Source organism: Schistocerca piceifrons, chromosome X, assembly GCF_021461385.2.
Source record: "Schistocerca piceifrons isolate TAMUIC-IGC-003096 chromosome X, iqSchPice1.1, whole genome shotgun sequence".
NCBI classification, from domain to species: Eukaryota; Metazoa; Arthropoda; class Insecta; order Orthoptera; family Acrididae; genus Schistocerca; species Schistocerca piceifrons.
Genome location: NC_060149.1, coordinates 291913664 through 291929422, shown reverse-complemented (window position 1 = coordinate 291929422; position 15759 = coordinate 291913664).

Genomic DNA, 15759 nt, shown 5'->3' with positions numbered 1-15759 from the left:
AATTCGATTCTACACAGAGTACGCGAAAGAACTTGCCCCCCTTCTAACAGCCATGTACCGCAAGTCTCTAGAGGAACGGAGGGTTCCAAATGATTGGAAAAGAGCACAGATAGTCCCAGTCTTCAAGAAGGGTCATCGAGCAGATGCGCAAAACTATAGACCTATATCTCTGACGTCGATCTGTTGTAGAATTTTAGAACATGTTTTTTGCTCGAGTATCATGTCGTTTTTGGAAACCCAGAATCTACTATGTAGGAATCAACATGGATTCCGGAAACAGCGATTGTGTGAGACCCAACTCGCTTTATTTGTTCATGAGACCCAGAAAATATTAGATACAGGCTCCCAGGTAGATGCTATTTTTCTTGACTTCCGGAAGGCGTTCGATACAGTTCCGCACTGTCGCCTGATAAACAAAGTAAGAGCCTACAGAATATCAGACCAGCTGTGTGGCTGGGTTGAAGAGTTTTTAGCAAACAGAACATAGCATGTTGTTATCAATGGAGAGACGTCTACAGACGTTAAAGTAACCTCTGGCGTGCCACAGGGGAGTGTTATGGGACCATTACTTTTCACAATATATATAAATGACCTAGTAGATAGTGTCGGAAGTTCCATGCGGCTTTTCGCGGATGATGCTGTAGTATACAGAGAAGTTGCAGCATTAGAAAATCGTAGCGAAATGCAGGAAGATCTGCAGCGGATAGGCACTTGGTGCAGGGAGTGGCAACTGACCCTTAACATAGACAAATGTAATGTATTGCGAATACATAGAAAGAAGGATCCTTTATTGTATGATTATATGATAGCGGAACAAACACTGGTAGCAGTTACTTCTGTAAAATATCTGGGAGTATGCGTGCGGAACGATTTGAAGTGGAATGATCATATAAAATTAATTGTTGGTAAGGCGGGTACCAGGTTGAGATTCATTGGGAGAGTCCTTAGAAAATGTAGTCCATCAACAAAGGAGGTGGCTTACAAAACACTCGTTCGGCCTATACTTGAGTATTGCTCATCAGTGTGGGATCCGTACCAGATCGGGTTGACGGAGGAGATAGAGAAGATCCAAAGAAGATCGGCGCGTTTCGTCACAGGGTTATTTGGTAACCGTGATAGCGTTACGGAGATGTTTAACAAACTCAAGTGGCAGACTCTGCAAGAGAGGCGCTCTGCATCGCGGTGTAGCTGGCTCGCCGGGTTTCGAGAGGGTGCGTATCTGGATGAGGTATCGAATATATTGCTTCCCCCTACTTATACCTCCCGAGGAGATCACGAATGTAAAATTAAAGAGATTAGAGCGCGCACGGAGGCTTTCAGACAGTCGTTCTTCCCGCGAACCATACGCGACTGGAACAGGAAAGGGAGGTAATGACAGTGGCACGTAAAGTGCCCTCCGCCACACACCGTTGGGTGGCTTGCGGAGTATAAATGTAGATGTAGATGTAGAACATCTCTCTCTTAATGGGGTGAAATTTTCAGGCACAAATGTTGAAATGACAGATATTGAGATAAGTGATTGTGGATCAGAAAATCAACTGAAATCACTCAACAGAGGGACCTGATGGGACACGTGTTTTTGGGGCCACTATAGTTCACGACATATATAAGCATTTGGTGGAAGTTCTGTGAGGCTGTTTGCACATGATGATGATTTATACAAGAAAGTTGCTATGTCAGAGAACTGTAGAAAAATGTAGGAAAAGCTGCTGAAGATCAATGCTCATCGCACAGACCGGTAGTCGACCTTCGACACATGTTGAGTGTAATGTAGCACACACAAACAGGTGGAAAGACCCATTACTGTTTGATTGCAAGACTTGTGAGGCATAAATGGAAACAGAAACAGTTGTAAAATACCTAGGAGTAAGCATTCAAAATGTTCTGTACTGAACACAAAACCTAGTTGTAGGAAAGGTAGATACCATGAAAGGTGCAGTTTATGAAACCCTTGTTTGATTGATTCTTGAGTATTGCTTATCTGCCTACACCCCTTCAATGAGAGATTTAATAGCAGAGAGAGAGAGAGTGCAAAGCATAGCACCACATTTAGTCATGGGTTTGATTTTTAAGCTCATCAGTTTCCAATGGCACGCACTATTAGAGAGGAACTATGCATCACAGAGATGTTTCCACGAAAATTCTGAGCAGATACATTCTGAGAAGAGACTGACAACATATTACTTCCACATACATGCATTTCACAAAATGATCTTGACAACAAAAAAATAAAAGAAGTCTGAACACATACAGAGGCCTAGTGGCAGTCATTCTTACAATACAGTATTTTTCATATTTGTGAAAACCGTCAATGTTCATTGTCCAGAACTGTTGGAATTCAAGGGATGAGAAAATCACTACATTATATTATCAAAAGATAGGAATAATAACTCTATAAATGATTAAATTTAAAATGAAATGTTTTTATGATAAAAATTCATGGTCCCTCTTTGTCTGAAGTTCTGTTGAGTCTTGGAGGGATGGAAGAAACAAGGGTGTTACAAAAATTATGGTATCACCCACCTAAAGCTCTTGAACATGACTAGAATATGGATTATGAAGGTTCATGTACACGCCTGTTTCAATTTCTAGTTACCATCACACACCGTACAGTGGTGTACAGGTTATAGATTTAGATATACAGTAATGATCAAATGTAGCTTTTGGTATCAGCTAGCTAAAATTGCAACTGTGGACCACCCTTCTCCCTGCTCAAATTCCTCTCATTACTTCCAATACTGGAGTGAGAAAATTCCTTAAGTATTACATATGAGTTGCATCAAAGCAACATAAAAATGAAGAAATGAGTAATAGGGAGCAATACCTTTCAAATCATGCCTTACTTGACTGAGTTAACTAGGGGCTGCATTGTAAGTACATGATACTGCGGTCACCTGATTGCCCATACTGTGAAAGCAATTGGTATCTCAGAGGTAACAGCAAAAATGTGGGTGGGAAGATGTTGAGAGGAGGGCGAAGAAGGTGATTGTACTTTGTAAAGTGTATGGAGGCCAAAAACAACAACTAGGGACTTACGTTGAGAGAGTTTAGATGCCTGTGTCAAGAATACACGCACAAATGTAGATCAAAGCCATATCCGCCAGTGAGTGTGATTACTGTTTGTCAGTGGCAATATGCTGTCAGCTCATATAACCATAAATGCGCACAAAATTGAGACACTGTATGTCATCATTGAAATGTGGCCATAGCATTCTGTCCCCAGTTCCTCCCAGCTAGTAAGTACCTGTGGGACTTTTTATGCCCTAAAGACAAAGATTTTTTTCTTTGGACAAGGATGGAAGATTTTCTTCACAGAGATAACACTCACTGCTGTCCAAAGTGCATTGTTGCCCAAGGAATGATAAGTTTGGTTGTTTGGGAGTGGGTGATTGCATCTGAGGTGAGAGAACTGGATTACTTCATCCACAATGGACTCCAAAGAATACATTCAGATACCAACTGCTCAAAATATTTAGCCAGCATATGAGATGCCTAACCAATCACTTTGTGCACGACAGCAACATGCATAGTCTAAAAAACAATTAGGCTGAATAGGTACTTAGATGCATTAGCATTTGAAACTGGCTGTAAAGTCTCCAGAGGTAAATCCATTCAAGCGTGTATGGGCAGTGATGGTTCAAGGCTAAGTATTGAAACAGGGTTGTACTTTAACCTTCACAATCTTATTTCAGCCATGTAGGAGAGCATTAGGTGATTTTTGTAACTCCCTTGTCTCTTCCATCCCTTGAAAACATTGGACAATGAATTTTATACTAAAAGCCTTATTTCATTTTAATCACATACACAATTACTTCTTAGCTTTTGATAAAATAATGTAATTATTTCCACAGTCTTCCAACTACAACAGTTCTAGACAGCAAGGTTTCATTGTTTTCTCTCAGACTAGAAAAAGATGTAACTTCTAGTTTCTCATAACTAATTTTTGTTATTGTTATAGTTCCATAATGACATCTCATTAAATCTCAGACAAAAAGGTTATTTTACTCATTGATTTTATGACTGTATTTTGACATATCTTTCAAGAATGAAGAAAAAGTTGCTCAATGGATGCCCATTTTTACTTTATGATTACATATTTCACATCAGTATAACTGAGCTCAAAATTGAAAAGCTTATTGATTCAACCCACATACAGCAAATTTATAAAATATATAAAACAGGCATTCTAGAGAAAAACTTTGCAACCAGTTGCTGTTGATAATTATTTATGTAAAACCATTATCAGCTTTAATGACATAAGTATAAAATCCTTCCATGTACAGAAGGCATCAAAAATTAATTTAAAAAAAGTTGTTCACATAAGGAAAATATGAGTCTTCTGCATATTTCAATCTTGATATGTCATTTTTTGACAAGTATCTATAAATGTAAAACAATACTATATTAAATTCTGTGTCTGTCATTTTCTACGTATTATATGAAATTAAAATTTGGAACATTAGAAATTCTGATTGTTAATTATTGGTATGACTCTTCCATGTAAAAATCAGCTTAGTGTTTATTATTGATATGTGTGTATAGGTTAGGTATTTTATTAACGAGCTACCACACAAAGTGGTGCAGTGGTTAAGATACAGGATTTGTATTCAGGGTGGCAGTAACTGAAATTTCTGTTCAGTAATTCAAGTTTCCATATTTTTTGTGGTTTTCCTTAAGATGATTTAGGCAGTGCAGGGAAGGTTCACCTGAAACGGGGGGGGGGGGGGAGGGAGGGGCGGAGGGAGGGGGGGAGGGAGGGGGGAGGGAGGGGGGGGGGGGAGAGAGAGAGAGAGAGAGAGAGAGAGAGAGAGAGAGAGAGAGAGAGAGAGAGAGAGAGAGAGAGAGAACAAACCCACCAATTAATTCCCCAATCCTAGTTTGCACTCCATCTCTAACCTCTAACCACTTTGTTGGAGATTGAATGTTAAATGCTAAACTTGCTTTTATTCTTCCTTATTCATAACCTCTTTCTGATAGATGCAATTGGAAATTCTGTCACTAAGTGTCAGATCTAGGGGTTCACTAGAGTAAAAATAAACAGAAAAAAATCATTGATGTAATTTAATATTAAGATGTGATCACTTTGAACAAAGATTTTCTTTTTGTTTTGAAATTTCAGTTCAGTAAACTTATGTTGTCATCATAATGTTTTCGATGAAAGAGTATCCCAATATCAACAATGGTGAGTTCAAAGTCTTCTAGAAAATTTCACAAGATTTATGAGACTTTTTAGTAAATAATATGGCAATAGCAGATCTCACTCTTGTATATGCCACATAAAAAAATGCCTGGTGGCAATGCAGGAAGCAGACACTCATGAAGCTTGTGCTGTGACAGTGCCATCAAGTCCTAGGGGGTTTTAAACTGCTACATCAAGTGCGTCATATATTCTTTTGAACACGAGTAAAGAAATTAAACTGGAGTCGAAGAAGTGGGCAGATTCACACAAAAACAATGTGGAGTTAAGTTCAACAGCTGGAAAAGTTGTCATCAGCTTCTCATCAGCTACCTTTTCAAATAATACAACCATGACTGGTGAATATTACACCAATATGCCTGCCCAACTGGATGAAATAAAATAAACTTTTATCATCTTTCATTAGCACAATTCTTCAGCTCAGAAAAGTGCAGTGGTAGTAGGAAAACTGAGGAACAAATTTTTAGTGTATCCACCATATTATTTAGATTTTGGCACACACAATTCTACATATCCCACCATTATAGAAAGTTGTACCTGGAAAATATTTTCAGTGAAATGAAATAGTTGTGATGACGATGAATGAGTATTTTCAGACAACCTCCGAATTTGTACGTCAGGGACAGGACATACATGAACACGTGTGCCCCAGCTGTGCCACTCATCCTCCCTATCCCAAGTGCATGGCACAAATTCACAGTGGTTTTCTAGATGTAACCTCAATTTAAACCAATTGTCTCTCTACAGCTGCACTGAAGGAAATTGGCATGGGTGAGGCCCAATGCACTTGAGCAGGTTCTAACAGGAAAACTATTGACACAAATTGCTTTACATGCACTCAAAATGTTGGGTGTTATTTTACTTTGTGATACAATTATTTCCCTTCAATTTACAATTTTCAGTATATTACAATTAATTTGGTTGTCAACAGCCTCCTTGGCACTTTTAAAAATGTAATTCTGTGTAATTCTAATTACTTTTTTATAAGAAAACTCCCCCCCCCCCCCCCCCCCTCCCATGAACCATGGACCTTGCCGTTGGTGGGGAGGCTTGCGTGCCTCAGCGACACAGATAGCTGTACCGTAGGTGCAACCACAACGGAGCGGTATCTGTTGAGAGGCCAGACAAACGTGTGGTTCCTGAAGAGGGGCAGCAGCCTTTTCAGTAGTTGCAAGGGCAACAGTCTGGATGATTGACTGATCTGGCCTTGTAACAATAACCAAAACGGCCTTGCTGTGCTGGTACTGCGAACGGCTGAAAGCAAGGGGAAACTACAGCCATAATTTTTCCCGAGGGCATGCAGCTTTACTGTATGATTAAATGATGATGGCGTCCTCTTGGGTAAAATATTCCGGAGGTAAAGTAGTCCCCCATTCGGATCTCCGGGCGGGGACTACTCAAGAGGATGTCGTTATCAGGAGAAAGAAAACTGGCGTTCTACGGATCGGAGCGTGGAATGTCAGTTCCCTTAATTGGGCAGGTAGGTTAGAAAATTTAAAAAGGGAAATGGATAGGTTGAAGTTAGATATAGTGGGAATTAGTGAAGTTCGGTGGCAGGAGGAACAAGACTTCTGGTCAGGTGACTAGAGGGTTATAAACACAAAATCAAATAGGGGTAATGCAGAAGTAGGTTTAATAATGAATAGGAAAATAGGAATGCGGGTAAGCTACTACAAACAGCATAGTGAACGCATTATTGTGGCCAAGATAGATACAAAGCCCACACCTACTACAGTAGTACAAGTTTATATGCCAACTAGCTCTGCAGATGACGAAGAAATTGAAGAAATGTATGATGAAATAAAAGAAATTATTAAGATTGTGAAGGGAGACGAAAATTTAATAGTCATGGGTGACTGGAATTCGAGTGTAGGAAAAGGGAGAGAAGGAAACATAGTAGGTGAATATGGATTGCGCCTAAGAAATGAAAGAGGAAGCCGCCTGGTAGAATTTTGCAAAGAGCACAACATAATCATAACTAACACTTGGTTTAAGAATCATGAAAGAAGGTTGTATACATGGAAGAACCCTGGAGATACTAAAAGGTATCAGATAGATTATATAATGGTAAGACAGAGATTTAGGAACCAGGTTTTAAATTGTAAGACATTTCCAGGGGCAGATGTGGACTCTGACCACAATCTATTGGTTATGACCTGTAGATTAAAACTGAAGAAACTGCAAAAAGGTGGGAATTTAAGGAGATGGGACCTGGATAAACTGAAAGAACCAGAGGTTGTACAGAGTTTCAGGGAGATCATAAGGCAACAATTTACAGGAATGGGGAAAAGAAATACAGTAGAAGAAGAATGGGTAGCTTTGAGGGACGAAGTAGCGAAGGCAGCAGAGGATCAAGTAGGTAAAAAGACAAGGGCTAGTAGAAATCCTTGGGTAACAGAAGAAATATTGAATTTAATTGATGAAAGGAGAAAATACAAAAACGCAGTAAATGAAGCAGGCAAAAAGGAATACAAACATCTCAAAAATGAGATCGACAGGAAGTGCAAAATGGCTAAGCAGGGATGGCTAGAGGACAAATGTAAGGATGTAGAGGCCTATCTCACTAGGGGTAAGATAGATACTACCTACAGGAAAATTAAAGAGACCTTTGGAGATAAGAGAATGACTTGTATGAATATCAAGAGCTCAGATGGAAACCCAGTTCTAAGCAAAGAAGGGAAAGCAGAAAGGTGGAAGGAGTATATAGAGGGTCTATACAAGGGTGATGTACTTGAGGACAATATTATGGAAATGGAAGAGGATGTAGATGAAGATGAAATGGGAGATATGATACTGCATGAAGAGTTTGACAGAGCACTGAAAGACCTGAGTCGAAACAAAGCCCCCGGAGTAGACAACATTCCATTGGAACTACTGACGGCCTTGGGAGAGCCAGTCCTGACAAAACTCTACCATCTGGTGAGCAAGATGTATGAAACAGGTGAAATACCCTCAGACTTCAAGAAGAATATAATAATTCCAATCCCAAAGAAAGTAGGTGCTGACAGATGTGAAAATTACCGAACTATCAGTTTAATAAGTCACAGATGCAAAATACTAAAACGAATTCTTTACAGACGAATGGAAAAACTAGTAGAAGCCAACCTCGGGGAAGATCAGTTTGGATTCCGTAGAAACACTGGAACACGTGAGGCAATACTGAACTTACGACTTATCTTAGAAGAAAGATTAAGGAAAGGCAAACCTACGTTTCTAGCATTTGTAGACTTAGAGAAAGCTTTTGACAATGTTGACTGGAATACTCTCTTTCAAATTCTAAAGGTGGCAGGGGTAAAATACAGGGAGCGAAAGGCTATTTACAATTTGTACAGAAACCAGATGGCAGTTATAAGAGTCGAGGGACATGAAAGGGAAGCAGTGGTTGGGAAGGGAGTAAGACAGGGCTGTAGCCTCTCCCCGATGTTGTTCAATCTGTATATTGAGCAAGCAGTAAAGGAAACAAAAGAAAAATTCGGAGTAGGTATTAAAATTCATGGAGAAGAAATAAAAACTTTGAGGTTCGCCGATGACATTGTAATTCTGTCAGAGACAGCAAAGGACTTGGAAGAGCAGTTGAATGGAATGGACAGTGTCTTGAAAGGAGGATATAAGATGAACATCAACAAAAGCAAAACAAGGATAATGGAATGTAGTCTAATTAAGTCGGGTGATGCTGAGGGAATTAGATTAGGAAATGAGACACTTAAAGTAGTAAAGGAGTTTTGCTATTTGGGGAGCAAAATAACTGATGATGGTCGAAGTAGAGAGGATATAAAATGTAGGCTGGCAATGGCAAGGAAAGCGTTTCTGAAGAAGAGAAATTTGTTAACATCCAGTATTGATTTAAGTGTCAGGAAGTCATTTCTGAAAGTATTCGTATGGAGTGTAGCCATGTATGGAAGTAAAACATGGACGATAAATAGTTTGGACAAGAAGAGAATAGAAGCTTTCGAAATGTGGTGCTACAGAAGAATGCTGAAGATTAGATGGGTAGATCACATAACTAATGAGGAAGTATTGAATAGGATTGGGGAGAAGAGAAGTTTGTGGCACAACTTGACCAGAAGAAGGGATCGGTTGGTAGGACATGTTCTGAGGCATCAAGGGATCACCAATTTAGTATTGGAGGGTAGCGTGGAGGGTAAAAATCGTAGAGGGAGACCAAGAGATGAATACACTAAGCAGATTCAGAAGGATGTAGGTTGCAGTAGGTACTGGGAGATGAAAAAGCTTGCACAGGATAGAGTAGCATGGAGAGCTGCATCAAACCAGTCTCAGGACTGAAGACCACCACAACAACAACAACAACAACAACAACATCAACAAGAAAACTTTAATTTTTAGCTTCTCACTTCATAATTGTGATAAAATGTTCTCAGATTGAAAATTAGATTTGTCAACGAATCTTGAGAAAGAAGAAAATAAAGGCTACATGAAAAATACAAACAGATCTATTTAACTTCCAAATATATTCCCACTCAGATACATGTGGTGTACCTTGGTATGACTATAACAGCATTTCATTTTACAATTACTTAGTCTGCTATGAAAATTGCTTTAATAAGCAACATATATTACTGTACAGCTTAGTTACTTCCTCAACATATATGTTACATATCATTTCTCAAACATGCACATTCACAGTTACTGAGACAGTGGAAACTGAAAATATAACTCTGAGGCTCTCTTTGAGTAACTCTCTACATAGTTTAACATTCTGCAACATGTTAAAATATTGTTGCTTTCACCACTTACATCTTGAAGTTCTAACATTCTCCGCAAATCAACAGACACAATATAATTATTCTTGACTCTTCCACGAGTATTAACTGCAATGATGACAAGCTAAAACATTATTTACTTTACAATTTCATCTTATTTATGTTCTCAACCAATTACAGGGCATAAATAACATATTTAGAATGAAAGAGAGATAAGCATAAAGTACAGACAAAGTAACAAAATATTGAAAACACTACATTTTCAATAAAACATACAGAACTCTTTCAAATAAAACAGAGAAAAACTACGAAAATACATAAACACACATAAAGGACATATCATCACATCAGAAACACTGCAAAAAGAAAGTAGTGCCAGACACTGGTATAAAATAACACTTCAAAAAAAACTACTTTCATAAAAGGCTCAGTTTTTCCTTTTTGAATCATGATGTCATTCAATATGTATATATTGAATCATAATGTTACCCAGAATGTATAAATCCCACTTCGAGTTATAACATTTCAACAGCAGCACTGATTTGATTGCTGTCTTTTCACATAACAAAATAGTTAGAGAACAACATTCTTTTACTAAAAGCTGCTTTGTAAAAGACTATACAGACATTTCACATCTCCTGAAGATAATGGCACATATATGCAATACATCATACAAGAAAAACACAGTATTTGTAGGACAAAATTGATACATACTGCACACTGAATATAGTTACAACAAATGTGTGCTATGTACAGAGTCACTGAGTAATGAGAACAGCACTCCCAGTAGTAAATACTCGAAGTTCTTAAGCACAGTTACATATTTCACATGACCATGTGCATCAGGAATGGGAGCATGTGAACTTATCTGCATAGTACTTTACACAATCTGGCTTTTGTGCAGTCAGTCATCAGCCTTGTCACCATCAACAGGCGCTTTCCTTCTCAAATCATTCTCAGCACCTGACACTGTACCCTTGTCTTCTTGTTTCATATCTTCAATTGGTTGGTTGGAGGTGTGTTCCTGAGTTCCTGGAATTGCATGAGGCAGTTGGGGTGATGTCCTTGAGGATGTTTGAAGATTTTTTCGAGTTTTTTCACCCTTTCACCATTACGTTATTTCCGATAAAATGGAGAAAACTAGTTTTTAACTTTGATGCCAAAATTTATCTGGGTAACGCACTATACCATTATATACTGATGCCTAGTATGAAGCATTCTACGGGTGACATGGATGTGCCTTTATCTTCTTGACGAAGGGTTGTAATCCTGTCATCTGTGTTATTGGTCAAGCAGTGGAGGATATGATAGTGCCCAAAGTAGTGCTTTAATAATGTTTTCAATAGTCCTACTTTCCGTAAAGTCATAAAGAACCATACCAAGTCTCTGGGTTGTACCTCCCTTGCCGATACTTGGCCTTATTGTGTTCGTAATCTTTCTCCCGGGTGTCCGGAGTCTATATGCATCTTAGGTCCTGGTGATAAAATGTTTCATGTAGTCATCCTTAGTATTGTGTGGTTGAAACGGGAACAGTGCATACATCATCTTTTCAGCCTCATCAGTAAGGAGCATGAAGAATGTTGTGAAACCTGTAATGTCTTGCTTCACTGTGTTGAATGTGAACGTCATTACATTAAGTATTGTATACCAGTCTCTCTGTTTGATGTCAACATATGTCGAGAACATACCTGCCAATGTTTTATTAAAGCATTCTTTCAGGCTGTCACTTGACGGGCGGTAGGCAGTTGCCATCCTGTGGGTGATGCTGCACTCTGAAATTATCACTAATACTAGTCTTGACTGACAAGCTTTTCCATGGTCAGGGATTGTCACAAGTGGGTGCCCTGTGCTTCAAAATGATGTCTTCTACAAGGAATGTTGCAATTTCTGGACCTTTGGTAGTCAGCATAACTTTACAGACAGTGTAATCAGTGCAGACAATTATCCATCAATTCCCATTTGTTAACTTCTTGAACCTCCCCAAGAAATTGATTCCAGTACAGGTGGCATTGGTACTACATACCCCAGATGTAATTGAGGTATGTGCATCGGTTGTTGCCTTTCCTTACAGTGGCTCATAGTATCTAATAGATCAGCAGAGACCTGAGCATTTGATTTTGCGTAGATTTTCACAAATATCATGTGATCAGATGCTGAATCATCGTGGAAATACTTCAGGTGCTGGCCACAGATGAGCTGGAATGGCAAGCAATCATTTCCACCCCATTGGATCACAGTTCCTCTTATACAGTGTTCTATTTATTAATCAGAATTCTGTGTTCACCATTCCTCTTTCTTCAAGGCCTATGTGATTTTCAGCAATTCTGAATTTTTCCCTTTGTTTAGCAGCAGTGTCATTTAGTGTAGCAATGACTGAGATTTTGTCAGCACTGCAAAAAGGATAAAATAATAACAACACTTGAAATTTTAGGGCCTCTCACCAGTTGACTCGACGGATTCTATAGGCTAGTCATCCAACATAGAGAATGGTGATACATCACAGCAGTGAATGGTTTGCCAAATAAATATGGCTGGAACTTGTTGGTAGCCAAACAACTCAGACATATTCTTTTTCAGTTGTACAGGATATCAATTCTTGTCAGATCTAGCTCTAATGGGATCTCTTCTGCTCTTTGGCTTGCAGACTGGTTTAACCCATCACGTTCATCTCTTGTGCAGTTATTTCTCATCTTTGTCACCAATACCTCTCTCAGTGCCTCGATGTTAATGCTTCTACTTATTACTGCAATTCGATCAGACTTCGGTCTGATGTCACTAACTCCAGATGGACCATCTCATGACCTCACTGTATAGACCTGTGAACTATCTCATATATCTTGCATACTAGATGGAACAGTACTGTTGTGGTATGTTTTTTCAAGGACCTCAGTAATTCTAAGGAAGTATTGTCCACTCTGGATGCCTTGTTTTGCGATGTGGGTCTACCAGTACTACATCTGATTCTTCTCACAGTGTATCATCTCCCATCTCGTCTCCTCCTACTTCCCCTTTCTGTAATATTGTCTTCAAGTTTATTTCCTTTTATATATCCCTTACACAATTCGGCATTCCCTTCTTTGCTGAGTATTGTCTTGCCATCTGAGCTCTCTGTATTCATGCAACTGCTTCTCTTTCCTCCAATGATTTCATTAGTTTTCCTATAGATGGCATCTATCCTTCTCATGGCTTCTTCAGCTTTGTATTTCTCCTTTAGCCATTCTTTCTTTGCTGGTTGCACTATCTGTCAATGTCATGGATTCCTGCTGGACTTCGCATTTTTCCAATTTAATATTCTGCTGCATTCACTATTTCATTTCTCAAAGTTACCCATTCATCTTCCATTATATTCCTTTCCCCTGTTTCAGTCAACTGTTACTCTATTGGTTCCTTTGAAACTCTCAACAACGTCTGAGTCATTAAATTTATCCAGGTCTCATCTCCTTAATTTCCTATCCTTCTGCAATTTCTTCAGTCATTATCTGCAGTTCATAGTCGATAAATTATGATCAGACTCCTCATCTGCCCCTGGAAATGTTGCAGTTTAAAACCTGGTTTTGAATTATCTTACCATCATGTAATCTACCTGAAACTTCCTAGTGTCTCCAGGTCCCTCTCAAGTATACAACACTCTTTTACTATTCTAAAACCAAGTGTTTGTAGTGATCAAATAGTGCTCTGTGCAAAATTCTACAAAGTGACTTCACTTATTCCTTTCTCACAGCCACCGCTCTCCTGTGATTGTACAGTCACTTCCTTTTCCTCGTATCACATCCCAGTTTCCCATCACAATTAAATTTTTGTTTCCCATAACAGTCAGAATTCTTTTTTTAATTTAATAAATTATCTGGTGAGTTAATAGCCTTGATGATTGGTCTTGGCTTTCTTTCTGGTTTGTCTATGATAATGTGTTCACATTAACGTTACTTATAGTTCATGTGCATTCTTATTTCCTATTCATTATTAGTACTGTTCCAGCGTTGCCCCTATTTGATTTCATTGTGATAACCTTGTACTCACTTTCAATGCAACCAGTGTAGAATGTGGATCAGCTGCATACGAGTTAGTGATGCCATGCTGCTGCTCTTCAGTTTGCAATTTATCAAAGTTTTTAATGGTTGAGAACGGAGGGATATGTTTATTAACAGGTTAGGTTGTGAGTGAATATCAAAAAATCTCTAAAATCCATAGATTCTCATTTAATAAGAAATTTCAAAACCAACTCCAAATGCTATCATACTTGGAAGATTAAACTTTAATCGTATGAAAGTAAACTCTCAAATTTTGATGAGTAATGTCAATGCTTAACTTTGCCTTTTAACAGGCTTCTGACATAAAGTACTCAAAAGCAAATCAATTCTTAATTTGTCTAGTCTGTCCTTGTCACCTCACAATAAAAATGTACCACATCTAGCAACTAACGAACCATGGGCACCAATCACCACTGGACGCAACACACACAACACAGAACTACCAGTGCCCAGTTGTAAGATATCGTGCTCCCCCCTCGTCCCATCCCTCCCCATCCCCACCCACCTCCCTTTGTACTAAACCTACAGAAGTTTCTCAGTTAAGTTAGTGAGTGTGCAGGCAATGACGTAAGAGGTGTACATTATGACTGACTGTACTTGCCCATCAAGGACTTGCAGATATTAAGACAAGCTGCCCATGGATTATCTTTGTGAGTTGTTGCGTAGGATTTCCTCCTTTCTGTTTTCTCCAAAGCTCTCTTTGTTGATGTCCCTCACAGAAGAGGTATCAGTGCCACCGGATTTTCTGGAAAATGCAATTTTATAGCCTGTAATTTCTTAAGTGATGAAAGTGGAGAAACTATATTAGTTGACATAATGTTCCTGGGTGCCCTTATGATGCGTTTATTTATGAAAACATCGCTACTTGACAATAATGAAACATTCCATCACTTTTAACTCAAAACTAGCTATTTTCTGAGAGAATGGTCTTATGACAGAACTAAATTGAAAGGCATCTGTCGGTGACTGACGACTGCAGCGCACAGTCTAGATCTTGTACTTATAACCATGAAACATCACTGCTGTTTGTGTAATATCATTATCTTAAACATTATTCATCTATTCATTGAAATGACTGCTTTTTTGCGTTGTAATATCGTCATAAGACTGTGCTTATGACCAGAGGCTTCTCCTAATATCTGCAGTGGAAAAAGTGGCTTTTATTAGTAAATATTTATTAAACAAAATTACTTGCTTTGCACCAGAATGGCTGTGGTTTTCCTACATATTGTATGCTGTCTTCCTCGCAGCCAGCCACAGCCCATCCCACTGTCTATTGGCAGTGTCAGATGTTCCAGCGGCCACTTCTGCCAGCATGAGAAGTGAAACCTTACTCCCTGCTACGCATTCTGCAGTGCTGCCTGATCTTATTGAGTGCTTCTGATATCTACAGACCTGATAAACACTGAGATGACCCAAGTCATGGGATACCACAAAAGTCATAGGATACCTCCTAATACCATATCATACCTTCTTTTGCCTGGTGTAGTCCTGCAACTTGATGTGGCATTGCCTCATCCAAGTCATTGGAAGTCCCCTGCAGAAATATTCACCCACACTGCCTCTACAGCTGTCCATAATTGTGAAAGTGTTGCCGCTGCAGGATTTTGTGCACAAACTGACCTCTCGATTGTGTCCCATGCCGGATGCTCTGGGTGGCCAAATCATTCGCTCAAATTGTCCAGAATGTTCTTAAAGCAATCCTGAACAATTGTGGCACAGTAAATGGTGCATTGTCATCCATATGTCCATAGGTTTTTGGGAACATGAAGTCCATGAATGGTTGCAAATGGTCTCTAAGTAACCGAACATA